Source organism: Microtus oregoni, unplaced genomic scaffold (genome assembly GCF_018167655.1).
Source record: "Microtus oregoni isolate MIOR12 unplaced genomic scaffold, Mior012 000003F_ref0000135, whole genome shotgun sequence".
In the NCBI taxonomy this organism is placed as follows: Eukaryota; Metazoa; Chordata; class Mammalia; order Rodentia; family Cricetidae; genus Microtus; species Microtus oregoni.
The window spans coordinates 15,258,255-15,284,505 of record NW_024543062.1 but is presented as its reverse complement, the minus strand read 5'-3'; the positions used below and the strand labels follow the sequence as shown (position 1 = coordinate 15,284,505).

The window sequence follows — 26,251 nt, the reverse complement described above, 5'->3', positions numbered from 1 at the left end:
TGAAGTACAATGCATTCTTAGGACAAAAGGTATGGAGGATTCCCCCATCCCACAGCAACAGAGCCCTGGACACATCTATCAGAGTTCTCTGGGTTCCTAGGGAGTGTTGGCACTCTCCATCAGTCACCAGGTCCTAGTAGAATGCTTAAGGATGGGAAGGTTTAGCCTAGATCCTGATTTCAAAGACATCAGACTATCATGGAGGGGAAGGCAAGGTACCAGGTGAATCTATCCGTAGTGAGGGGGAGCAGAAGCAAGTGACACTGTAACCTTCAGAGGACCACCGTGGCACACCTCCACCAAGCAGCAGAACTTACCATCTCCACAACTTCCCAGAACAGTACCACCACCTGGGGCTCGATGGTTCAAGTACATGATCCTATGAAGGACATTTCACATCCAACCCACATCACCCCCAAACACTGACCAGTGAGGTGACCAGGGACTCTGTCACTAGCCCTACAAGTGACCACAGTGACCTTGGTAAGATGATGGCGGCAATTAAGACACAGGCTGGACCAACCACAGGCCAGCATTTTACCAAGTTAATGGTGAGTCCTGTGCCGCCATGGTTGTTATTCTACAACAGTCTTGGAGAAGCCAAATGTGCTGCCTAACACCACACAGTTAGAACATGGCAGAGCCTGGACACCATCCGAGAATGTCAAAGCACAAAGCCTGCGCATCTCTGACTGCCACCATGGCCATCTCCAAACTCCCAGAGGAGCAGGTGGGCCTCCTCCCCATGCTATGGACCCTGTGTAGCCGCCGCCTTGCAGCTGGGGAACGGCACTATTATCCCAGCTAATCTCTGTACTTCTGTTTATTTTGGAAGTGGGTGCTGCTAAATGCAGCCTGGGCACTCTTTATTTAGTGCTGGGAAGGAAGTGATTAGCGAGAGGAGGAGACCACACTCCTCACGAGGACACAGGAGACATATTAGCCAAACGCAGACACCACTCTAGATATGGGGCTGCAGGCAGGGGGGGTCCTCAGAGGTCACAGGGGAAAGAGACTCATACATCCTGCTGGGATGCACAAAGCTGATGCAGGCTGTAGCACCAGGTGGAGGTAAGTCACTTTCACCTCCCCTGTGTTAGCCTAAGAGCACTGCCGCAATGGTTCTGGCAGTAAAGTGCTTGCTGCGAAAGCATGAGGACATGAGTTCAAACCCCAGAACTCACATTAAAAAGCTGAGTATGGTCGAAGTCACTGCTATACTAAAGGACCTGCAGAAAGACACTTAAAGAAATGCTCAACATCCTTAGTTACAAGAGAAATGCAAATCAAAACAACTCTGAGATTCCATCTTACACCTGTAAGAATGGCCATGAATCAAAACACTGATGACAACTTATGCTGCAGAGGTTGTGGGGTAAAGGGAACACTTCTGCATTACTGGTGGGAGTGCAAACTTGTACAACCACCTTGGAAATCAGTATGGCAATTTCTCAAAAACTTAGGAAACAATCTACCTCAAGACCAGCAATACTGCTGTTGGGTATATACCCAAAAGATGCTCAAACATACCACAAGGACATGTGCTCAGCTATGTTCGTAGTAGCATTATTTGTAATAGCAATAACCTGGAAACAACCCAGATGTCCCTCAACCAAAGAATGGAAAAAGAAAATGTGGTACATTTACACAATGGAATACTACACAGCAGTAAAAAAAAAAATCTTGAATTTTGCAGACAACTGGATGGATCTAGAAAAAAAACATATTGAGAGGGGTAACACACCCAGAAAATATAATATGTATTCACTCATAAGTGCTTTTTAGACATAAAGCAAAGAAAAAGCAGCCTACAGGCCACAAATCCAGAAAAACTAGACAACAAAGAGGACCCTAAGAGAATCATACATAGATCTACATAGGAAGAAGAAAATGACAAGATCTCCTGAGTAAATTGGGAGCATGGGTGTCGGGAGAGGGTAGAAGGGAAGAGGGAAGGAAGGGGGCATGGAGAAAATGTATAGCTCAATAAAAACAATAAATAAAATAAAAATAATAAAAAACTAAGTATAGTGGTATTTGAATATAATCCCAACACTAGAGAAGTAGAGACAAGATGATGCCTAGGGCTTGCTGACCAGCCTAATCAGAGAGTTCCATGTCAGTTAGAGACTCTGTCTCAAAGAAAAAAACTGGGACAATGCTGGAGTGGGAGGGCCTTCTGTCTGTTACTTTCATTGGTCAAATAAAGAAACTGCCTTGGCCTTTTGATAGAACAGTGAGCTTAGATAGGCTGAGTAGACCGAACAGAATGCTGGGAAGAAGGTAGTGTGGCAGACGCCATGGCTCTCCAATCTGAAATGGATGCTGGTTAGATGCATCCCGGTAAGCCACAGTCAAGTGGCGATACAGATTATTAGAAATGGGTTGAATCAATATGTAAGAGCTGGCCAATAAGAGGTTAGAACTCATGGGCCAGGCAGTGTTTAAATGAACACAGTTTCTGTGTTATTATTTCTGAAACTAAGCTAGCCATGTGGGAGCCCGGTGGGACAAAAAGCAGGCCTGCTCGCCCCATTACTACACAATGCTTGTATTACTCAGGACCCTCTAGAGGAACGGAACTTACAGAATGAATCTATGTATATATAGAAAAGGGATTTGTTACAATGGCTTACAGACTGTGGTCTAGCTAGTCCAACAATGGCTGTCTACCAAAGGAAGGTCCAAGTACCCAGTAGTTGCTCAGCCCATGAGTCTGGATGTCTCAGTTGATCTTCAGTATATGCTAGAATCCCAAAGAAGCAAGCTCTAATGACAATGAAGGAATGGACTTGCCAGCGAGAGAAAGAGCAGGCAAAGAGAGCTAGTGTGGTAGCTTGAATAGGAATGGCCCCCATAGGCTTATGTGTTTGAATGCTTGGTTCATAGGGAGTTGGCACTATCAAGAGGTGTGACCTTGATGAAGTAGGTGTGGCTTTGTTGAAGGAAATGTGTCACTGTGGGGTGGGCTTTGAGGTCTCAGAAACATAAGCCTGCCTAGTGGTTCACAGTTCATGTCTGCTGCCTGTAGATCATGTAGAACTCTTAACTCCTTCTCCAGCACATCTGCCTGCATGTCACCATCTTTCCTGTTGTGATGCTAATGGACTAAACCTCTAAAACTGCAAGCCAGCCCTAATTAAATGCTTTCCTTCTTAAGAGTTGTCATGGTCCAAAGAGCACAAAATATCTCAGAGTAACTCTAACCAAACAAGTGTCTCAGATTAAAGGTGGATCTTCCCACCTCAAAAAATCCAGATTAAAAATGGGTCTTCTCACTTCGAATGATTTAATTAAGAAAAAATCCCTCACAGGTGTACCCGGCTGCTTGAGTTTTAGTTAATTCAAGAGTCAAGTTGAAAACTAAGAACAGGCATCATGGTGCCTGGAAAATGATACCCAAGGTCAAGGTTGTCCTCTGGCCTACACACACACACACACACACACACACACACACACACACACACACGAGGTAGAAAACACATTCCCAAAGGACAATAGACTGAGTATTTAAGCAGCTGAGGGAAGAGGTTGGCCGATAGCTGTTCTGGCTTCGGTGTCCCCCTCTCCAGCCAACCCATGTCCCCTCAGTACTGCCTCCGACCTGGCTCTTTGGTCACAGGACCTCCAGAAAGAATGGATTTCACTCATATACCTACTGAGAACTGGAACTCCCCATCATTTCTGTGCCTGCATCCTTCACCTGGAATCCCCCTGCCAACATCACAACAGAGGTGTCCTCATGCTGTGCCCTTCTCTATCCCCTCAGAAAGAATCCCTCAGCAGGTCTGACAAGTTCTGGGCCAGTCCTCCTAGACACAGTCCCTGAACATCTATCTGTGGGGCTCCTGTTCTTCCTGTGGGTCTATGACAATGGGAACGGCTACGGTTCTGCTTCTGTCCTTCCTGAGTGAGTTGACCTGCTTCCTCATCCTCATTGCCTCTTGTATGCTTGACTTCCAGAAGAATCTTCCCCTCTGTTTATTGCCAGAGGTTACTTCTGAGCCCCTAGGAGTCCGACAAAGCCCAGACTCGGCTCATCCCAGAGACAAGCCCTGATTTCTCTATCAGTGATGTTGGAAGACCTCTGCAGATACCAGTATCAAGCCACCCGCTTCTGTAGCTAAGAAAATGGGAGCCATTCTTCACCTTCTTCCTCTTTACCATCCAGTCTTCTCCTATACCTGCTTGCGTCTGCATCCGCCACCAGGCGAGTCCCAGCCTCTCCCTCCCAGGTAACGATCAGGTATCTCCTTGGATCAGGCCTGCCTACTCCTTCAGCAGCCCCTGAAAGGCAGTTCCCAGGCAAGCCACCTTCTTCCCCTCACCATAGAGGCTGCAGTAGCCACTACCCAGCTTGGGAAAAGTTTAGACTGGAACACAGCTGGCAGGCAACTCAGGGCTCAGCCTTGGTACTGGCCTGAGCTCCTCACTGCCCCCCTCAACACCATACTTAGCCACTCTGACCTCTACTTCTGCCAGATCTCAGCCCGCACCATGTCTGTTGTGCTACAACATTTTCTGGTGTGGCTACATGGCTGACCATCTAGTTGTGTCTATTTGATGTCACTTCCCCTTTGACCTGTGACACCCACACAACTGGACTGGAAAGTCTGGCTTGGGACTGGACCACCCCTCCAGCCCCCAGCCCTGTTTTCTCCTCTCCACATGAATGGCTTCTGCCATCACTCTTCGCTACCACACTTGCTGTGGGGGCCTCAGGGAAGTCGAAGGACCCTGGTGTCCCCAATCACTCTAGGTGCCTTCACTTGTATGTGTGCAGGCACTAAGGCATTTAACTGTGGTCACAGGAGAGGAATTCATGGCAGCCTTGACTATGATGGACCGGTGAAGACAGAGGACTCAAGACCAAAACTGCTGTGACCGGGCACATACCAGCTCTCTCAGAGGGCTCCTCCCGCACCTCCACTTGCTACACTTCTCAGGGAGAATGGCGTCCCAGAGCAGTGAGTGTCAAGTGGAGGTGTCAAATTTTGTCAAACACAAGACAAGAGTGAGGGAGGCCAGAAGACAGCCCAGTGGGTGAAGTACCTGCCATGCAAGCATGCAGAAATGAGTTCGGATCCCCAGCACCCACAGAAAGAGCAGGTTAAGTACTGGAGAAGCAGAGACAAGGGATCCCTTGAGCTCACTAGACAGCCAGCCTAATGAAATCAGTGAGTGTTGGCTTCAGCAAGAGACCTTGTCTCAAAAAAGGTCTGGTGAAGAGACGGGAAGGTTGGTTCAATAGGTCAGAACACTTGCACACCGGCCTGGTGACCTGAGTTCAATCCGTGGTTCCCACAAGGTGGCAGGACGGAACTGATTCTCAAAACATGTCCTCTGATCTCCATCCATGTACTGTGGTGCACATGTGGCTACACACACACACACACACACACACACACAGAGAGAGAGAGAGAGAGAGAGAGAGAGAAGAGAGAGAGAGAGAGAGAGAGAGAGAGAGAGAGAGAGAGAATATGATTGGTTTTGAAGCTGAAATTCCCGGAGCCAGGTGAAGAGTGGGGGCTAAGACAACAGACAGACGGTGATGGGGCGGAGAACCTCGTGCATCTGCGAGCCAGCCCTAGGACAGAGGGAATAGATGAGGCATGGACAGAGAAGGGCGCACCCACTTTCCAAACTGGCTGAGGCAGGCATGACGGATGCTGCAGCGTGCCACCTCACCCATATTGTGCTTGTCTCTGAAATGTGCAGCAAATCACACAAGCTGCAGACAAACCCTGGAAGAGATGAACTCAGGTTCCCTCCCATCCTCTCTCACATTCCATAAAACAGCTGGTGCATTCTGGGAAGGAGGGGCATGGCTAGACTCCAAACAGAGAACTCTCTGGGATGCAACCTGCTGACCTGGACAGGAACAGAGAGGAATGTACATCATCTCTAGTGGGCCCTATCTTGCCTGTCAACTGGATTTAGAATCTCCTAGGAGATAGTCTGTGGGTGTGACTTTGGGAGTATTTTCAGAAGTAATTAATTGACAAGGGAAGTCCTCGTGCTGAACCTGGGCCGTGCCATCCCACGGTCTGGGGCCTTACATTGAATGAGAATGGGAAATTGAGAAATTAAGGGTGGGGGTGCCGCATGCTTGCCTAGCATGCATGAAGTGCTGAGTTCAATTGTCTGCATTGTATAAACTGGGTATGGTGGCACACATCTGTAATCCCAACTCTCAGGAGGTAGAGGCAGGAGGATCAGAAGTTCAAGGCCATCCTCAGATACATGGTAAGTTTGAGGCCAGTCTGGGCTACATGAGACCTTGTCTCCAAAATAGAAAAAGAAAAAAAAAATAAGAGTAAAGGAGAAGCTGAACTGCATGCCAATATTCGTCAGTGTTTCCCTCTCTACTGACATGTGAGGAGGTAAGCCATTTTAGCTGCAAGCTCCTACCTCCATAGAGTTACCCACCATCATGACATCCTGTCATAATGGACTGTTGACCCTCAGACCATGAGCCAAAATGAACCCTTCCTCTCTTAAGTTGCTTCCCCCAGATTTTTTTTTTTAACAAAAGCAACACGAACAATTGAACAATTGCTAATACCGGAAGCTCATGGCCAGAGCAGGACTTTAATTCTTTCTAGTTCCCTGGGCTTATCTTCTATTCTACCCCTATAGGTCTTCCACTTTATGAGTCTCCTGTGGGTCTTACCACAGTGTGAAATGTTCCTGCAGGACCACAAACTCTTCCCCACCCTCGCTCCTGCTATCTTGGGCCGTTGAGCTTCTCCTCTTCTGGATGTAGAGTGGACAAACTAGTAGCCAAGAATCTCACCAAGGGGCTAGTTCTCAGTGTCTCATACACGGCATCCATGGTGGTTTAACTGAGGTGTCCCACATAGTCTCAAGCATTTAAATATTTGGTCCCCGGTTAGTGGCACTGTTTTGGAAGGCTTGGGGTGTGGCCTTATTCGAAGAATGATGTAACCAGACATGGGCTTTGATAATATAAAGACTCTCACCATTTGGAGTTTGATTTCTCTGCTTCATGCATGGGTTCAAGATACAGCCATCAAGAACTCTTAAACCCTTTGGAACCATAAACCCAAGTAAATGCATCCTTCTGTAAGTTGCCCTGGTCATGGCATTTTATGACAGCTATAGAGAAGTAACTAATACAGTGTCCACATGGTCACACTGCTGGCTGTCCCTGAGCACACACAGTGAAGGCCCCCTTGAAGGACAACCAAAAGCCCTGTTTCCCCCAAGGCAGTATCTACCCAGTGCCATGCCTGGTCCCTAGGGCCTTGAGCTACACAGCGAGAAAACCTTGTTTATCAAAAGCAACACCAATTACACACCATAAGGAGGAAAAAAAATCACCATTTTCCAGCCTGCCTATAGCAGGATTTATTTTTAAAGCGATGGTATTTATAGCTGGCTGTCAACACTAACTGTGGTGCTTAGGTTGCCTACAAAGGCCAAGGGCGACCTCCTGAAGAACCACGGCTGCCATAGGAGCAGACATGGAGCTAGTTGAGCTATTCCCTCCTCTCCTCCTCAGGGTCCTGTGCTGTGGGCTGCCCTGTTTGAGCAGAAGCATGAAGGAAACATGGCTTCCCTTGGCAGGTCTTCAAGGTAATGGCTTAGAAAACCACACTGGGGACTCTGTTATACTGTAGTGGTAACAGACTGGGAGCCGTGTTTTGTTTTGTTTGTACACAAGCACATACGTATACAGGTTCTGTGTCTGCATCTTCAGACATGGGAGGGAACACATCAGGCTATTTGTGTTCAGTGTGCACGACTTCCTAACCCATCTTTGCATCAGGTTTACTCACCACAGTGAGATAGTCACTAAAGTTCCAGAAATTAGAACCTATGTTCGCCAAAACTAGGCTAGTATCTCCAACTGGGCGGAAGAACTAGATAGGAGCCTGAAGAGTCTCCCTGTGTGCTGCTAGGGTGGTTCATCAGATAAGGGTATGTGCTACCAAGACTGATGACCTGGGTTCAGTCTCTGAAACCCACATGGGAGAAGGAGAGAATCAGCTCCCACTGAGTTGCCCTCTGACCTCCACAGGCTCCCGTGGCACACGAGTCCATGCACATGCAAACACACATCATACAACAAAGTACATAATAAGGTGGGGACATTAAAATAAATCTCTGCTCTTTCAGCCACCCTTTTGCCCGGCATTTCTCTATTCCATCGATTTCCCCAACGGACCCTGAGAACCCAGGATAGCAGAACCATCACTCACAAGTATGGAAAAGCTCCTCCCAACACAATTCACATCCCACATCAGTGGTCCCCAAGCCCCGGCCCCAGGGATAGAGACCAGGAATTGGGGAGGGGAGACAAAGTGAACCAGACTGCCTTCAAATGCCACTTGGGGTACGCTAGCCAGCTGTATGCTCCAGCACAAGGAACACGCATCGCTGGGCCTTAGTTTATTTCTTGTTCACTTCACCAATCAATCAGGAGCCAGCAGGGAAGCAGCATCTAGTGTCTTCAGCGACATTAAATGATCACGGTTAACAGAAAAGCCAGGGTGTGAACGTGGTCATTGGAACAATTAGTCACAGACTGCTGTGAAATGATAGAACATAAGGCAGGTGTCCTTCACTTGCTGAACATCAGGTCCACACCATCACACTGTAAGGTCATAGGATTCAGACAACCATGACCACCAGACACCTGACGGAGGAGTCATATTGACAGAGACAAAGGCCCAGCCCTGCCTGCTGTAAGCTTCCCAGCATCAGGCTGAATGGGTCAGTTCCTCCGTATGCTCCACTCAGCAGTAAGTAGAGACATCTCCCAGTGGTTGATCCCAGCGTGAGCCTGGAGTCCTCTGCACTGAGGAGACCGTGGTCACCATGAACTGTTTCTAACATAAAGTGGCTGCTGAGTCCAGCTGTCCATCCCTAGGAGTCTTGTCATAGAGCATGGTCCCTAAGTTCAGCAAAGACTCATGCCCAAGCCCCATAACATTCTAACTCCAGCCTGACTCTTCCTGCCCCTCCACCTCGAGCTCAGATTCTGCATATCACCTCCACTCCTGATGGGCACTGCTGCCATCTCCTGACTGGACTGCCCGTCATTCCTGATCCTTGTCTTCTTGTGAACTGTAACTTTAACTGGGCAAAGGTGTGTTACATTTGTTTAGACTGCAGAATAGTGCGTTAACTGTGGGAAGGATGCGACATTTGTTTCTGCTACCTTAGCTTAACTGTGTAAAGGTGTGTTACATTTGATTAGACTGCAGAATAGTGCGTTAACTGTGGGAAGGATGCGACATTTGTTTCTGCTACCTTAGTTTAACTGTGTAAAGGTGTGTTACTCTAGTTTCTGCTGCACTTGTCTAACTGTGGAAAGATGTGTTGCTGTAGCCCCTTGCCTGCCTAAGGCACCTGATTAGACTAATAAAAAGCTGAATGGCCAATAGCCAGGCAGGAGAGGGATGGGTGGGGCTGCAGGGCAGAGAGAATAAGTAGGAGGAGAAAGCTAGGCTCCAGAGAAAAGAAGAGAGGAGAGAACAAGGGAGATGCCCATGGCCGGTCAGGCATCTGCCGGACAGACAGACACAGAGTAGGACACATAGAAAGGTAAAAGCCCTAGGCAAAAGGTATGTAAAGAGAAACAGGTTAATTTAAGTTAAAAAGGGCTAGCCAGAAACGAGCCTAAGCTAGGCCAAGCATTCATAACTAATAATTCTTTGTATCATGATTAGGGAGCTGGTTGACGATCCAAAGAAAAAGCCTGGTATACTGCTTCCTTTGCCAACCAACAACAACTAGTGTTTGGATCCATTCATTCAGCCCTCAGGAGAATCGATGGCAAACAATGTTGAAGATGCCCAGATCCCACTGGGCCTAGGCACCTACTGATGGGATGCTCTCTCCATCCTTTGAGACCTTACCAGCCTGGAACCTGCTTTGGCCTCCAGAATATGGTGCCAGAGGCAGGCTTGTGCCAGATTCAAACTTGTCCCTGTGGGGACGTGACTGTTCTTGCTCTCCTTAGTCCTCCATGCCACTGGTCAGACCTCATACATTGCTGGGGGACAGAGGACCAGGAGCTAAATAGGAGTTGAATGGCCATCAAAGCAGAGTAGTCTGGCCCAGATGACTCCAGACATGAGCAGTAACCTTGGCTGGACAGTGAAGTCCTCCAGCCAAGCCCGGCCATGCAGAAAAGCAATTTCACCCACCTGAATGGAAGAGCAACAATGAATAGCTAAACAATTCTTTGAAGCCACCAAGCCTGGAGACAGTCCATCACGTGGTGACACTATAATAGTAAGAAGTAGATTTGGCATCCCAAGACTCTGAGGACAAATCTAACTTCTTAGGCTCCCCACACTTCGACATGGGGGTGCTATCCTGTTGATACTGACAAGACCCTCCCTCACGTCACTTGGAAACATCTCCCTCTGCGTGTGAAGGTTTCAAACACATTCCTAAGATGCATCCCATCACCTTACCTACCCGTGAGTTTTTCTTCAGAGCACCATCCCCGTACACCACTGAGGGAGACTATGTGCCCCACCAGCTTGCTATTACAGTGCATGAGTGATGGTCACTACCTGGTGGCATCTGGGAGTGGACACACAGTACCCTCATAAACCACGCAGGGTACCACTGAGAAATCTTGCTGTGTAGATCCCATGCAGAAACACTGCATTGGTCCTATCCCTTTGACAAGGACACTAGGAACCCAGCATTCTCCGACAGAAATGGTAGGTAAACACACAGTATCTTCAAACAAGCTACTATCCCCAAAGGAAAAATGGACAGCATCTTATGGGCTTTTAAGCAGCATGGACTTGGGGGATGAGAACATCACAGGCTACCTTCTCCAGTCTCCACTGTTAAGATGCTTTTGGATTCTCCCTGTGTGGTGGCAACCTGACCTGACCCACTCCCCCCGAGTTTTTCTGCTCATGGTTAGAAAGGGAAGCCTCAAGAACCACATGCTGCCTTGGACTGTGTCCTTCCCCTAACATAATTCCCTGCCCTGGTGAGTTCTGGGGGTTTTGTTTTAGATGTTCAAGGCAAGGTTTCTCTGTGTAGCTCTGGTTGTCCTGGAACTCACTTTGTAGACCAGACTGGGATTGAGTTTATTAGAGATCGGCCTGCCTTTACCTACCCGAGTGCTGGGATTAAAGGCATGTGCCACCACTGCCTGGCTCTGGTGAGTTTTTATTGTCAAGTTAACCACGGGTCAAGATCTAAGCAGGAGTCTCAACTGAGGGATGGCCCATCTCAGGCCCTACGTGATGAGAATTGCCTTAATTGTTGATCGATATGGGAGGACCCAGCATACTGTGGGCAATGCCACCCCTAGGCAGGTAGTCCTGGTTTGAATAAGGAAGCTAGCTGAGTACAATCCAAAAGAGCAAGCCGGTTAGCAGCATTCCTCCATGGTTCCTGCCCAGAGTTCCTGCCCAGATTTCCCCAAAAGAGACTGTGACCTGGAAGCATAAAATGAAATAAATCCTTTCCCCTCAAGTTTCTTTTGGTCATGGTGTTTATCACAGCTACAGAAACCAAAGTAGCATGCATGTGTGCATGTGTGCACGTGCACAACACACACACAAACACAAACACACACAAAGAAGGGACAGTGATGCCAAGGAGTGCCCCATGGTGCTCAACCCACAATTCAGGTGGAAAATCTACTCCTGGCTCTAGGGTTTGCCATTCTTAATAAACTACAGCTCCTCTCTCCAAAATGGTGGAATGTATGGAATGGTTCACATCCCTGTTTATATCCAGTCTCCCTGGGTACTTGGAGACAAGTTAGACTCTGGGAGAAGCCGTGTCTTCCTCAGTGATTCTCTGCCATTTCATATACGTTTGCTTATATTATTGCTGTTGTTACTCTCATTAGTATTCGTGTGTGTGCAGGTGTATGGGTGTATTCATTCAGGTGTATGGGTGAGGGTACATGCTTTTGTGGACGTGAGAGGGCAATCTTTGAGGGTCCTCTTCTTTCACCACGTGGGTTACAAGAATCAAGCTCAAAAGCAATCTACAGATTCAATGCAATGCCCACCAAAATCCCAGCAAAATTCTTCACAGACCTCAAAAGAACAGTATTCAACTTTATATGGAAAAGCAAAAAACCCAGGATAGCCAAAACAATCCTGTACAATAAAAGAACTCCTGGAGGCATCACAATCCCTGACTTTAAACTCTACTACAGAGCTACAGTACTGAAAACAATCTGGTATTGGCATAAGAACAGACAGGAGGAACCAATGGAATCAAATAAAAGACCCGGATATCAATCCACACATCTTTGGACACCTGATTTTTGACAAAGAAGCAAAAAATATCAAATGGGAAAAAGAGAGCATATTTAACAAGTGGTGTTGGCATAACTGGATATCAACATGTAGAAGAATGAAAATAGTCCTATATCTATCACCATGCACAAAACTCAAGTCCAAATGAATCAAAGACCTCAACATAAAGCCAGCCACACTGAGCCTTATAGAAGAGAAAGTGGGAAATACACTTGAACACATTGGCACAGAAGACCACTTCCTATATATAATCCCAGCAGCACAGACACGGAAAGAAACAATTAATAAATGGGACCTCCTGAAACTGAAAAGCTTCTGTAAAGCAAAGGACACGGTCAACAAAACAAAACAGCAGCCTACAGAATGGGAAAAGATCATCACTAACCCCACATCAGACAGAGGTCTGATCTCCAAAATATACAAAGAACTCAAGAAATTGGTCACCAAAAGAACACATAATTTAATTTTTAAAAAAAATGGAGTACAAACCTAAACAGAGAACTCTCAACAGAGGAATCTAAAATGGCTGAAAGACACTTAAGGAAATATTCAACATCCTTAGTCATCAGAGAAATGCAAACAACTCTGAGATTCCATCTGACACCTGTAAAACTGGCCTGTCTCAGTACCGCCAGCATTTGGTGTGAAATAATTCCTTGCTATTGGGTCCTGGCCTGTATGACAGGAGGTTTAGCATACCACTAGTGGGTCCCTTTCCTATACCAATCAATGTGCCTCTGGCATCACCAAGTGACTCCCAGGTCTTCCAAGAATGACCAATTTAAACTGTCCCTCCTGGTCACTTTCATGCGTGAGCTCCAGATAGCCAGGATTCAAGGTTTATCCTCCATCAGCTCTACCAGACACTTTCTTTGTTACAAAAAAGAGGTGAGCCAGAGGTTGGGCAGCTTATGTCCTGAAGAGTGCCTGATAAGTAGAGATAGCAGCTTAATGATTGACGTGGTACTCTCTCTCATCAGAGCCTTCTGAATGGAAGCCCACAGAGAAGCCAGCTGCACAGAGGTGCCTGGGTATGTCTCCATCAAAGTGCTGTGTGGACATACATTTCTTGTGAGTCTCCAAGTGAATTAGCATTGGTTTCAAAGTGCTGCTCAATCTGAAGTGTGGCTGTGAGGGCCACACCAGAAAAAAAAGCAAATGACCAAAGGCCAGTAGGGTTGGAGATGATCCACCCTATGTTTCTGACTTAGGGTCTCTATTGCTGCGTCAAAACACCGCGACCAAAAAGTAAGTTGGGGAGGAAAGGGTTTATTCAGCTTATACTTCCATATTGCTGTTCATTATCAAGTCAGGACAGGAACTTAAACAGGGCAGGAACCTAGAGGCAGGAGCTGATGCAGAGGCCATGAAGGGTGCTGCTTACTGGCTTGCTCCTCATGGCTTGCTCAGCCTGCTTTCTTATAGACCCCAGGACCACCAGCCCAGGGATAGCATCACCCATAATGGGTTAGGCCCTCCCCCATCAATCCCTACTTAAGAAAATGCCTACATCTGGATCTTACGGAGGCATTTTCTCAATTGAGGTTCTCTTTCAGGTGACTCTATATTGACAAAACTAGCCAGCACAGTATCCTTCTAACATCTAGTGGTTAATATGTTTTGAAGCCGGGCGGTGGTGGCGCACGCCTTTAATCCCAGCACTTGGGAGGCAGAGGCAGGTGGATCTCTGTGAGATCGAGGCCAGCCTGGTCTACAAAGGGAGTTCCAGGACAGGCTCCAAAGCTACAGAGAAACCCTGTCTCGGAAAAAAAAAAAAAAAAAAAAACAAACAAAAAAAAAAATATGTTTTGAACATCACAAGAGCAACAAAAACAAAAACAAACCAAAAAAACTAAAAAATGCATTCATTGTCATTCTGCAACAACAGCATAGCCATCCGTCCATTACTTTCAGAGGGGGCTCTGCCCACATCAGGCATTTGTAGGCAGCACTCGGTTGGTCTGATCCACATCAATAGAAGGGATGGTGCTGTTCTAACCATGGCAACCTCTGAGAACAATAGGAACCTCATGGAGATTAGGAAGCTGGGCTTAGCTAAAGCAGTCCCATTCCCACCTCCATGGTGCTAAGTTGTGTTTAGCAACCTCAGAGATGGAACACACAGTCGGGATGGCTTCCAGAAAACATGGTCTTCCACCAGTGACAGAGTCAATGTGGCCCCAAGAGTCCTCAGTTTTGGAGAGATTTTCTGAGCCTCTAGGAGAGTAGTCACCTTCCCCATCCCACCCCACCCCATCGCTGCCTTCCTACCTTCAGGACCTGTTCCAAGTTCTCCAGTTTGACTTGGAGCTGGCGTTTCTCCTGCACAGTGAATTGAGCTCTCCTCTCAGGTCACCAGGGAGAGCCAGGCATGTTCAGCCTTCACCTGTGAGCAGAAGAACAGGAGACATGGAGGCCATTAGGATCAGCCCAGAATGGGAGGGGTACCATGGCTGGTCCCCTCCAGCCTGTACAGGCTCCTCTGGAGTGGTAAAGAGCCTTTGTTTTTTTTCTGGACAGACTGCCTGGGGCTGTTCATACAAGTCAGGGCCATCAGGAATCCAGAGGTGACATCCCTTCTGCCCCCTCACACCTTCACCACATCCAGAGTGATTGGTTCCAACTTGGAATAAGACCCACTCCTGGTACATGGGCAATATTCTATTCCCTAGATATAGTCACTGGCTGGGGAAGTCTTGTGACCCTTGTGTAAGACCCTGATAAAAAGGAAAAAAATCTCCTCTTAGGGGCCCTTGGAAATTGAGAAGAAGGGCTAGAACTACTATGTCATTTGCCACCATAAAGGAATAACTGGTCTTGGATGAAGTCAATGAGGACACAGGGCCAAGACACGCAGAGGGAAAAGGCTTGAGCACCTAGATCCAGCTGTACCTGAAGCTATTTATCCTTCTATCAAAGTTACTGAGGTCAATTGGAATCATTTTCTGCCCCTGATATCATGAGAATCCTAATAGATAAGAATGTGCTAATTCTGCAAGTACTAATTCTGTCTAAAACCTTTACCCAGTCAATGATGAAATGGATGGAAATGGCATGTGTACACACACACACACACACACACACACACACACACACACCCTTTTCTGTCTCTCTTATTGTTTCTACAAAGTAGGTCAGGGCATGCTACTGATGAGAAAGCTCCCTGAACTGAGCTTCTATTAACTCTTAGAGGAAACAACATATTCCAACCCAAAGGCAGACTTCTAGCTTCCTTCCCTCCTTCCCGAACGTTGGAACAGACTGTTGCAAAGCTCTGTTTCCCACCTCCAAAGTCCCTGTCATCTCAGAGATCTCGTGAACTATGAGGCTTTTCTCTGCTAGACAATTCCCCTGACTCCAGGAGAAAGGGGGCAGGCCTGTGACACTCCTGGTGGCTACGGGGGCTGCTACTGGGGTTCATGGAGATGTCTGGTATGCAGGAGCTCATGTGAGTCATCTTGTCACCACCGGAGGCCTCTGGCAACAGTCTCGGAAGAAGATGTCGTCATCTATTTCAGTTAAATGCTCCTCACTCTTGAACCTCAACCCCAGGGCACAGGTTGGCTGGAAACTGCCATGTCTTATGTTCCCACTTGTCAAGAGAGTAAAAGGGGGTTGGGTGAGTGAGGGGGCTCTGAGCACTCAGAAGTTGGTCTCATTTGGAGCCCAGTACAGCTTCATGAAATGTTTTCAAGCCCAGCCTCTCCCTGCTAGAAACTTCTTGGGGTTGCTATATAAATCAAAATAAAATCCAAACTCCTCAAGAGTTGGAGCTTCTACAAGATCTCCCTCTCTTCTGCTGGTTCTGGCCTAGGCTGTCACATGCTGAGGACACCCTGGTCCTGCTTCCTAAACAAATCAAGTACTTTCCCACCCCTGGTCCTTGGCACTTAGGGACTCCATTGCCTGTCAAGATGTACCCACCCATCCTGCACCATCCCCATCCGGGTCCAGCCCCGTTATGGAGCAGAACACCTTGGGCAGACTTCCCTGCCCACAGAAGGTAACGGAAGCCTCATCTGACCACCTGCCTCCACCCACTCCCAATTTGCCACACTCCTTTTCTCCAGGCCTTTGCAGTGTGGGTGACAATCCTGCACGGAAGCTGGCTCCTGTTGAATGTCATTGGAACTGTCCCCAGAAAGCACCCTGTGCTGCTTCAGCCTGTTCCCAGACAGCATCCTCTGTCAGACCTTGTGGGGTCAGTTATCCAAAGTCTTATACTGATGGAGACACAGCCTACTGCCCAGGTGGGGTCCAGCCCTCAGGTGGGGTACTACCCAGCCTTATCCCTCTTGCTCTGTGTCTGAAGGCTGTAACCCCAACTTCCAGCATACTCCCACCCCATAGCTATTGACCCTGTCTTGTAAGCCCCCATTCTTCATAGTGACCCTGACTCAGTCTCCCCCATTGGTTTATCAAGGGATGGCACTCGGCTTCAACCAACAGCTAGGACTCAGAAATCCATGTGACACGAGCCCCAGTAACACTGCAGCCCAGTGACAATGACTATTTGAACCTAAAACCATGTAAGAAAGGTTCTGACAGGTCTTCTTCCAGCCACACTGAGGATACAGTGCTCAGAGTGGGGAGAACACCCTGCGACTGTCACAGAAGCCATTACAGGGCAGAGCAAATCAGGACTTGTATTCAGGTCCCTTCCTCATTAGTAGCCCCACCCAGGATGCTCCTCTCAAACATCCATGAACACTGCCTTAGTCAGAGACCTGACTCCAATTTCTGCTGGGTAAAGAGGGGGAGGGGCACTGAAGCTGACAGGCCAGAGAAGGGCCCTGTCGGTGGCCACTGGTTTCATTAAAGGGACATAGACCCATTACCTCTACGTGCAAGCCTTCTTAACCCTGCTGCCACCTCAGGGCCCAGTGAGTAGAAGAGGCCCAACTGGCAAGAAGAGTCCAGGGCACACCAGGAACCTAGTAATTTAGCACACAGGTCCCAGCAGAGCCCAGCACATGTGGGGAGGTGAGGAGGGAGGGAAAAACAGATGTGTGTCTAAACAGAGGTGTGGGGCTCACAGTCTGCATTCCTAGGACCATACAGCACCTCTTAAAACACTCCACGTAGCCGTCGGAGATGTACTTGGCCTAGAATGTTCTCCTGGGAACTGAGCCAAGGTGCATCCTGCAAGAGAGGAGTACTCAAAGCAACAAGGAATCCCAGGACAAACAGTACAGGATCCAAATGGCCAAAGAACGAGGCCATGCTGCTCTCCTTTATCCCAAGCATAAAGATGACTTGAGGACCCTGTATGCATGCAAGTATCTCCGAAATAAAATGGGAAATAAAAGCAGGGGCGGGTCATGTGCTTTCCTTTGCCTAGCCTATCAAATCCTAAACCTATGTGTCGTCCCCACAAACCTCCACAACATTCTCAATTAAACTAATGCCAATATTTTTTATACTGGCATTCTGTAGTTGGATGTGGACTCTGCCAACAGGGTCACCGGATTTACAGATGGCGTCTCAGATGTCCTTGGGCTATAGATTAACTGATACAACCCCCGGCTTGGGGACTTGGCACCTCCAGGCTTGCGTGCTGCCCCATCAGGCAGACAAAGCTCACTCGGCAACACTAGCCGCCAGGTATCTGCTCGAACATTTCCAGTTCACAGCTGATTCGAGAGGGAGCCACAAGGTGCCTGGCAGGGAGGATCTCACAACACTTAGCCATAGCTCCCAGAAGCAAACAAAGTCTCCAACCTCAACCTGCTACAGGACAGCTGTCCTGCCTGGGGGCAGCTCCCAGCTCTGTCTAGCTCAGCCAAGGAATTAGTTTGTGAGATCAGTACACAGGTGACTTTGCAAAGCCTCGGGGTATCGGGGACATTTTCTGTACTGCGTCCCAGATTTCCGGGCTCGATGCTCCTCCACAAGGCTGTCCACCAGAGGGACTTTGGTGCAGTATTTAATAGTCTGGACCACATCTGGATCTCAGAATCTATCAGCTCTGCTCAAGCTTAGGAAGGATGAGGCCACACTTCTCCTTCCTTCCATAATTAATGCTGCTCTCTTCATGGGGGCTACGAAAAAAACAGATTGCAACTCCATGCAAGAATGGAAAAAGGAAAGAGCGGACCCTGAAGGCTGCCCCGAGCCGGGTTTGTATTGACAAACCCCTGCCTACTGTGAATCAGATGTAGCATTCACTGTTGTCGTGGGACTTCCCAGCTACTCAAGGACACAAGATGCTGAGCCCACAGGCAAGCTGGTGAGCTGCTGTCTTCCGTGGAAGGCTCTAAGCCTGCAAGCTAGCTCGCTCAGAACTGGGAAGAGAACAGAGCCCAGGCAGGCTGGCAAGGGGGTGGGACAGAGCTGGGAACATCTCTGCCAGCCTGTTGTTCCTGTCTGGGCCCCGTGAGTCAGCAGGCTCCTCTGACATCCCTACAAAGCAGGAGGGAAACAGTCTCTTTCGGCACCTAGAAGCCTACTCAAAGGTTTATTTTTTACACATATAATTTTAATTATGTGTATATGTGTCTGTCTGTGTGTGAGGATATATACATGAATGCAGGTCCCCCAGATCTCAGAGGTATCAGATGTCCCTTGGAAACTGGAGGGGCAGGTGTTTTTATGGATGCTGGGAACGGAACTCAGGTCCTCTACAAGAGCATTAAATACTTTTAACTTCTGAGCCATCTTCGCAGGTCCCTAACAGCCTGTTTCAAAGGGAATGCTGGGAAAGGGGCCCATAAGTGACCAGCCTTAAGGAAAACACAAAGCTGAATGAAGTCCTATTCTTCAGAAATAAGGTTGTCAAGGGCATCCCAGAGGCTGGGCAAAGAGGCTGCTTCGGAGCCAAGACTGTACCTGCTTCTGCGGGAGTGCTGTCTTGACCAGAAACCCACAGAACCATCCCACCAAGGGAGGTGACTTGAAAAGGAGGAATAAAGCTAGCCCATGGGCCAGCTCCCCACCGGTTCCCCACCAGCCCTATCATTCTGTATATAGAGCTTAAAACAAATGTCATCATCAATTGATGTCATTCTTGGGCTGAGAAGGTCACTGAGGCTTCTCCTGTGTGTATCCTTGGTGCGTGTGTATATATGTGTGTGTGCCTCAAGTTCTTAGTCTTCCCCCAGAGTTGCTTTGAAAGAGGAGAAGCTGATGGGAGCAGGGGAGAGGGCACTAACGGGAAAACACATTCATTTGTAAAATGAGATTAAAATATCCACGATATCGCCTCAACTGTTTTCAAGTCCAGTGACACTAAATAAGCCTGCTCCCTGCCCCCATGACTGCCACCTGTGTCTAGAACTCTGTCCCCTTGAACAACGACTCCCAACCTCTGCTCCCTTGGCCCCAGGCACCCACCACTCCAATTTCGGTCTCACGTTTGGCTATTTCAGGGACCTCGTTTAAGTACAATCAAAATCAGGCCTATAGTCGCAGCTATTCAAGAAACTTAGTCGGGGGTTGATAGTTCAAAGCCTGCCTGGTGACTGAGCAAGGACAAAGCCACCTTGGACGACTTGAGAATCTGTCTCAAGATGAAAAGCAAAAAGAGGGCAGGTGGTGTGGTTCCGTAGTAGAAGCTTGTCTGGCATGCACAAGGTCCTGTTCCCCTCCGCAACCCTGCCCAACTTCAAATAAACAAACAAACAAAAAGTTCAGTTGTTCAGTATCCATCATTTTGTTGCTGGCTTCCCCTGATGTCCCCCAGGTCCACCCTTGCCCTAGCTCATATTAGAATGGCTTCTCATTATAGAGAGCCCAGCCAGGCTGGTGTGGGGGTGGGAAAGGCCTGGGCACACCCCTGCCAGTGTGCTGTTACCGTCTGTACCCTGTGAGTCACCAGGCTTCTCTGACACCCCTACAAAGCGGGGGAGGGGAGGTACACTCACTCAGAACCTCAAAGCCTGTTTAAAAGAGCAGGAAGAGCAGGCAGCAGAAGCAGACATTTCTGGTCTTTAGGAAGAGTCAAGCAGGGATACCTGTGGGCTCCTTTGTGTGTCTGTTAATCATCAGGGAATACATGGGTGTCTTCCAGCTTTGGGTCACTGTAAGTTCATACTATGGACACACAAACACAGTTCCGGTGCCCCGCTTTTGATGTCTTTGACCACACACCCTGTGACAGCGTGAACTGTCAGCTTGACAGAATCTAGGCTCACCTGAGAGACTGGTGAGCGTGCCTATGGGGGAGGAGGGTGAATCTGATTTAGTTAACTGATGTAGGAAAACTCATCTCGATTGTAGCTGGGACTATATTCTCTAGATAGATCCTGGTCTGTGTAAGATGGAGAGAGTGAGCTGGACCCCGGCATGCCGTCATCCCCTGCTCTCTGCTTCCTGACTGTGGATGCGATGTGACAGCTGCCTCAGACTCCTGCCCCTGTGCCTCCTCTGCAATGGTGGACCGTAAAATAAAGTTGATTTCGTCAGAGTATTTTACCACCGCATCAATTAGAGGAACTAGTACGGACCCCAAGTGGAGCTGCTGGATCGCACATAGTCCTAGCTAAATGCTGGAGGGACGTCCAGCCTACCTTCCCCACTGGCTGCCTATCACCTACCAGCAATGTACAGGGGTCTCTACTCTCATTGACACTGCAATTTCTTGACAGAGAAAAAGACCCTCCCATTTTTAAGATTTTATTTTTAATTATGTGTTTACAAGTTACAGGGAGGCTGAGCACGTGAATGCAATGTCCATCATGGCCAGAAGGGGGCGATAGGAGCTCTGGAACTGGAGTAACAGGCTGTGAGCCACACAACAGCGGTGCTGGGAACCAAACTCAGGTCCTCACTCAGTTCATACTCTTAGTCACTGAGCCATCTCTCTGCTCCCAGGGTTGTTTTTTTTTTTTCTTTTGAGAGTCTTTTATATACAAGTGCTCTACCGTAGAGCTATATTCAAAAAACACATTTTCAAAAGATGCTAAGTAGAAAAGCTGGTGCACAGGTGTCAAACAGTTAGGGTTTAGCTATGCCTTGTCATACAGCTGGGTGAAACTGTGATGTCCGCAGCTCAAACCGTCCACTCAGAGCTGGGGGTGTGGCTCCTGGGGGTGTGGCTCCGTGGTAGAGCCCTTGCCTAGCACGCACAAGGCTCAGTTCCCCAAACTGAAAAGAAAAAGAATTTTTCCACTGGGACGGGCTTGTCACTCTGGATCTCAAAAGGCTAAAGCAGGGGGACAAAAAGTTCTAGAACCATCTGATATACATAATGAAACGTGCACTCTAAAAAGTCAAAGCCCAAAAGTGCTCATCCACTACTCAGCTAATACTGAAGGGATCTCTGCATTCCACAGGCTGGAGGCTCAGCAGCGGAAGTGACAGCAAGGACCAGACCAGTGGGGACAGACAGACAGACAGACACAGCAGAGAAGACAGACCAGACTGAGAAAGAACTGACAGACTAAACGACATAGAAACCAGGTCCCATACAAGGAGAGGTGAGGTGAGGAGAGCCTTCAGACTGGTGTGGACAGGAAGCTTCACAGGAAGGCTTTGGGGCTTCAGTGCCTGGAACTTTGGGAAGAGAAGGAGGCAGGGCATTCAGAAACTATTTGGAGCTGAGACCAGATTGAGGTTCCGAGTTGCAAAAAAGTTGGGGTGGCTGAAGCTTGTTGAGTGAGGTGGGAGTGGCAGATACCAAGGTCACACAAGGTCACCAGAACTCCAGTATTTATGGGAGACACGGGAGTGTGTGCATTGAAGAAGCCAAAATCACTCCATCTGCTATGGGGAATGCGACAGGATGGCAAGCAGGGAGGCAGAGAGCCTAAATAAGAAACCATTTTTGTCTCTGGGTAAGCAAAAAAGAGTAATCTGGCATGGATGCCAGCAGCTATGGAAGCCGGGTGGAGTGCTAGGACCTGGCCAGCATCCCCACAGCATAGTGGACCAGGAAGGATTCAGGATGGATCGTCACCCTCCAGTTTGGGCCCCTGACTCTGTAGCTGGTAGATGTCTAGGTAGAGGCTCATGCTTGAGAGATGCTGTTGGGTGATTCAGCAGGCTTGGGCCAGTTCGGCTGGGTAGAGTCTGTGCATTCATCCCACATGTCCTCCCTTCCCTGTGGCTCCTCCTGGATCCTCTTGAGGTATCCCAAAGTGGGTTAATAGAGGCATTGTTACCTACCTGGTCATGGTGCTGGGCCCTCGAGGGAAGGCCTTTCCAGGGGCCTCAGATGATGCTCCCTCTGCACATCAGCCTTGAGTTCAGCATTCTGGAAAAGAAGGAAAGGGCATGGTGAGCTAAAGACGGGCCTGGGGACATGAAGTTCTGGTTTAGAGACTAGATCTAGGCTTGGTGCTGACTCTGAAGCCTCAGCCAGGTGGGACCCCATCTTTCTTTGTCTAAGCCATGCATATGCCAAGTACAGAATGGGACTGGTGACCTGTACTGTGATGTCACGTGACTATTGAGCTGCTTTTGGCACTGAGGAGGTAAGGCTCGGTCATCCAGTCTTCTAGTAGCTGCAGAAGGGCCCAACTTATTCACCCTATGATATTGCATTCTACTGGGTTCAGTGGCTGCAGTTGGTATTGCTAGAGGGGAAAACAACAGGCTGTCTAATTCGAGGCAGGAGACATGACGCCAAGACAGCACCAGGCAAAGAGAAAGACATGCCACCTCCTTTTCCTACTATTGTGGTGTTTACAAATCAATCCAGTCATGAAGCACTCAGGAGCCACTTACAACCTCAGTCCCCATGGCAAGGAGTCAGCCACAGAAAGAGGTCATGGGAAATAACCCATAGACCAGCCAAGAAAGAGCTGAGTCCTGGGCGGGGATGTCGAACCTGATCAGTGACAGATAGGAAGGAATGAGGGAGGAAGCCAGGTTAAACCTGAGCGGGCTCCGTGGCTGAGTGTGCCCCTATAAGCACATGGCCCACCCTCAAAGAAGCCAGAGTTGACATGGGAAGGGGTGCTGTGGCTATGATCTCAAGGCGCCTGCTTAAGTCGCATAGGCTCTGGTGTCCCCTGTGGGAGCAGAGCACACATGCAGTTCTGATGCGTGGCCATTGAAACACCTGGGGACAACTTAGCAAGTGCTCAGTGCTCACCTCATCCTATCGAACCCTTAGACTGCAAGATGTACCCTAAAAGGTTTCATAGGCAACACCATAGGCATCAGGGCTGTCAGCTTAGGGAAATCGTTATCACTCTAGTTACACTGAGCCCCTCTGAAGTTTAAGCTGCTCTAATTAACAAGCCCTGTTTAAGAAATGCCAAATAAAGACCATTCTGTGCAATATATATGTGTATATATATACATACATATATATGTATATATATATATGAGCATAAGGCTTCTATAATGTGTGGGCTTTCAGCCGCAACACGACAAATCTATCTGGGTGACAACCAAGCTGAGGATCCACAGAAGGACACGGCAGGGAGGACTGGGGATATGACGCACTCTGATACAGGGTTTCCACAGGCTGAAGTCCTGGACACCCCTGTCACTTAAGCGCATGCGGCTCTCCTCTGTGTCAGAATGGGACCCCTGAGGAGGTGGATCCCACTGGCTGCTGACCACATTGGAGGGCTCAGCAATTAAGTTCAGCGACACACACCCACAGCCTCGAGATGAGGAGAGTATGACTCACTTATTGTCACGACTATGTTGAGGAGTGATTCGGGGAACAGGGTCCCTCCTTCCCAGTCTCTTCTGGCCTGGAATAGCATTGCAAAAACAGGCAATCTGGCTTACGCAGACTTCCTTGCTGCCTCAGAGAGCTAAATCTGTACATGTGTGTTTACACATATGTGTACTTGTAGGGAGAAGCCGGAGGATGACTGCGGCTGTCACACATCAGACATCATCAGCTTGCTTTTTCTGAGGCACCATCTCTCACTAAACTGGAGTTTGTTAGCGGTCTGGGATGGCCAGCAAAACTAAAGGGCCCTCCTGTCTCTCCCTCTCTAGAGTACGTAGCTGGCTTTTTAAAATGCAGGTTCTGGGAATCGAACTCGGATCCTCACCCTTGCACAGCAAACACTCTACCCATTGAGCCATCTGCCTAACCCTCAGACCACTAACTCTTAAAGCGATGCATGTAGTTGCAGCCAAAGTCCAGCAAAGGGACCACCAGAGTGAGGACGCATAAGAGGGAGTACAGTCACGTGAGACAGTGTGTATGTGAAATCCTAGGGTCAACACTGCACACAGGAAAGCACCATCTCCTTACACCCTGAAGATGGACACACAGCTATGGGTAGCTCCAGGCAAGCGGCCAGATGGTCCCAGGACCAGACTTGAGATCTCCTGGGAATGCAATCCTGAAATCTTGGGCCAAAGCAGAAAGTCTAGTAAATAGGTCTTTCTCAAACATTCAATATTCACTGAAACAATAACTTGGAAAAACCTGAATTGATTTTCTGGGGTGTCAAGCAGAATTATGGACAAAAAAGAAAGAAATTCCAATGAGGGTCAGGGAGTGAGGTAAGACCTACTCCAGAGTTCGAATCTCAGCCACCTTCAAGGGACAGAGAAGCACAACACACAGACAACTGGACAAAAACGCAAGAATATTCTACATGGACGGTAAATGGGATGTGCCCACTTCAGTCAGCTGCAGCACAGACCCAAGTGTAGAAGCCACACAGGAAGAGGCGTGCCTGGAGTCACTGGGGCTGCTGTTCCTTCAACAGCTGTCACCATGACTTCCTCTCTCGATTACTCCTGTTTTGATATATGGCCCAGTGACTCAAAACAAGCATAGTGGATTTATTCCCAAAATAGACGCATCTACAGGTTGGATCAGGCTTGAAAGTGGGGGTCTCTGTTAGAGAAGTCAGGCAGAGGTAGAATCCAAACACTGGTGAGCAAGTGAGGGCATGGAGATCTACTGGGCAGGAGTTCCCTTTATACAGGGAGGAAGAAGGCGATGCAGGGTGCTGGGGCAGTGCTATTCATCCGAGCCTGATAAGGCCATATGCACTACTGTGGGCTGAACTATTCTCTCCAAAGGTATATCTTGGAGCCTCAGCGTAGCAATATTTTAGACAGAGCTGTTGAGAGATTCGTAAGGTTCAATGATGCTATAAGGGTAATACCCCCTTCCCCCTTTTCTTCTATCCCTCCCATACACACACACATGTAAAGACAAAGCCTCCTGCGAGCATAAAGGGAACTGAGATACTATGGAACTAACCAGATCCTTGACCTTGGAGCTCGGCCTCTGGAGTGTCTGCCGTTCTGTGCACCCAGCCTAGGGTTCCCAGACTGGTCTATCACCTCGCCACAGCACTGAGAGGTAAGCTGAGTTTTCCTAGTTCCCCTCATGGGTGCCCCTCAACACATATGTATTCTAGAAATAGTCCCCATCCCCGGCCTCATGAGAAAGGGAGACAAGATAGGACACATAAAAGATTGACAGCTACAGAAACGCAGGGAGTCCAGCTTTGTATGCAGGTTCCGGGGGATCAAATTCACCTCCTCATGCTTGCATGGCAAGTGCTTCACCAGCTGAGCCATCTGCCCCGCCCTGACTGTAATCTCTTCATCTCCAAAGGGAAACTTGATTCAAGGATCTTAATGTCATACCAAAGGAGCCTGGGTTTGTATTCTGAACTTGGTTAGTGCTGTCCATTTGTTTATGAGTCATCCACTTTGGTTTTGTCATCTGGGAAAAGTAAGACAAAAGGCTCACTCTCAAGTCTGGACATGTGTAATGACTTATAAATGATAAAGAGCAACCTCACTGGATTCAGATATAGACTGTGTCATTACAACACGAAGTCTAGTCTAATATTACCATACAAGAATGGCACCATCAATGACGCAGTAAGCCAACACTGGGTGCTTGTTGTCTCATTCTTTCTAGGAAGAATTTGAAAGAGATGCCAGCCTGGTGTCATTGGCAGGGAAGATGGAGTTGCTAGGGGATGAAGGGGTCTTGAAGATAGATTAGGAGTAGAGAGATCTGCAGTGCACAAAGGAATGAGCCATGGAGAGACCAGTATCATTCCCAACTGCATTCTTCACGCCTGTCCTTG

General features: G+C 48.3%; 1 protein-coding gene across 11 annotated transcripts in view; it reads right to left on the bottom strand.

Annotated features, from left to right (window-relative positions):
* Rimbp2 (RIMS binding protein 2) overlaps positions 1-26,251 on the bottom strand; it is a 186,842-nt gene that overhangs the window by 64,711 nt on the left and 95,880 nt on the right. For all 11 annotated transcript variants that reach the window (XM_041648165.1, XM_041648166.1, XM_041648167.1 and 8 more), the window contains exons 2-3: positions 22,383-22,470; positions 14,550-14,664 (exon numbers count right to left, since the gene is read on the bottom strand). The gene's annotated coding sequence lies outside the window, so the exon portion shown is untranslated. The remainder of the gene's footprint in view (positions 1-14,549; positions 14,665-22,382; positions 22,471-26,251) is intronic.